Raw genomic sequence first — 2,171 nt, 5'->3', positions numbered from 1 at the left:
GGTATACTAACGCCTAATAAGTACACGATTAGACTTCAAAGTGATATCGCATGATTAAACTATCATGAGCGAAAAAGAGACAACTGAAACAAAATGTGGTTAATTAGCCTTATTTCGACGTGTCTCCTCCGGAGAGAGCTATTATAACCTATCTTACTATTTTATAATATCATTGGTTTAGCCTGATTCATTTCACGCCACTGAGACTTACTTCATAATTTTACAGGCCATTTCACCCAGTTCTAAATATCTGTTAATAGGTATGTTATTTATATGAGACATTTAAAGATAGAAACAATCGTTTTGTATTTTTGTTTGTATGTTGTAATATTTACCTTAGTTTACATAGACAGAGATACTTTAAAATTGATAAAATAATGACCATAAATACAGGCTCCTTGACAACGATTTTTAATATTTTCAATGAGTATCAATAGACTAAAATAAAGTATTGGCCTGCTCCTGCTCTTTTTAGAATTTAGATCATTACAATTGATATCTTATTCTTTTGAAACTTGTGGATATTTCATATTATTCATACTTAGATGGTAGGTAATATTTTAACGGGATGCATATAAATAAAAGATTAAGAACTTGAAAACTATTTAATATCAACATCGAGCTTATAATATCTTCACGGGCTAATATTTACAGCTTGAGCATCACTTATTACAACTTAAATTACAATAGGCGTTCAATATTAAGATACACACAATAATCTATTTACAAATATTTAATACACTTTAATAGCTTGATTACAAATTAATATCACAATATACAGATACAACCAGTAGGGAAACTTCATGCAACACGTTTGAAATGGCTCACGCACCCAAGCAAGCGTGTTTACGAGAATCGTAATAGTATAAGATCCCACCGCAGGATTAGTGCGTTCATAGTTTTTTTGATAAAAATGATCCTGCGGTGGGATCTTAGACTATAAGGGTATTATCACAATTTACATATATAAGAATACCCTTAAGATTCTCGTAAACACGCTTGCTTGTGTGCGTGAGCCATTTCGAACGTGTTGTATGAAGTTTCCCTACCGGTTGTATCTGTATATACTGGTACTATCTGTGTTAATATGGTAAGCTTATCCACAGGGCTGCCACTGTTTAACTTATATTTATATTACACATCGTTTAATTTTAATTTTATTAATAGCATCTTATTCCTAAATTACATTAATCGCTATTTACATTGAGTACCTGATAGTTATCATTAAAACATGTAAGATAGAGTATGTACTATATTTATATCAGTAAAGTTGTTAGTACAAAATTAAATATAGTAATGTATAATATTTGAAACATTTAAGAATCTGTGGCAACCCGTTTTACAGTACATTTTCATATAAATATATTTACAAGTTTAATTTGAAAGAAACTAATAAATCATAATCTTGTGTCTTAAATTTATCAGACGAATCAATGTATAGAGATATTATAATGATTTCATTTTTATTACATACAGAAGAAAACAAAATTTCATCAAGTAGTAATTAGTAAGTAACTACGCAGAAAAAAAAGAGGTTATTAAGAAAATAATCTACTTACTTTGAATTCACAAAAGCACAATTTTTAATTCATCATTTTCCAATTAATCACATATATATTCGTCGGAGGGAAATTTCGATTACAGTAAATATACCTTATTATAATATTCATACAATTTTTATACGTATAGATTATTCGATGCAATATTATAAAGCTTATAAAAGTTTACACATCTGTATTTTAAGGTAGAAGGAGGGTAGTACCTAATTTTCCACAAAGGCAAATGAAGTTTATTTTAATAAACTCAAACTTGGGCATTTGTTTATTCCACCAGTTTTAAATTATAACATAATAATTGTAAATATATTTCGATTCCAGAAAAATTCAAATGCCTCCGTGAATTATTACATTCATATACCTAGTTACATTCATTATTTAATTGTCACAAACAACTTTATTTAAAGTTTTTGTATTAGGTACTTATTCTGTATGAATTTGAAAAAATACCGACACGATTAAAGTATTTTTAAATATTATGCAGCAATTAAGTAAATAAATTTGTAAACCAAACCTTTAAATAAAGTTGTTTTAATGAATCTTAATGTTAAATATATCACAATCGATTCATAATTTCACTTAAAAATTAAATTGCACTAAAATAATATTATAATA

The sequence above is a fragment of the Colias croceus genome, chromosome 24, assembly GCF_905220415.1.
Source record: "Colias croceus chromosome 24, ilColCroc2.1".
Taxonomy (NCBI): domain Eukaryota; kingdom Metazoa; phylum Arthropoda; class Insecta; order Lepidoptera; family Pieridae; genus Colias; species Colias croceus.
The sequence above is the reverse complement of the archived record's forward strand: the minus strand, read 5'-3'. Positions refer to the sequence as shown.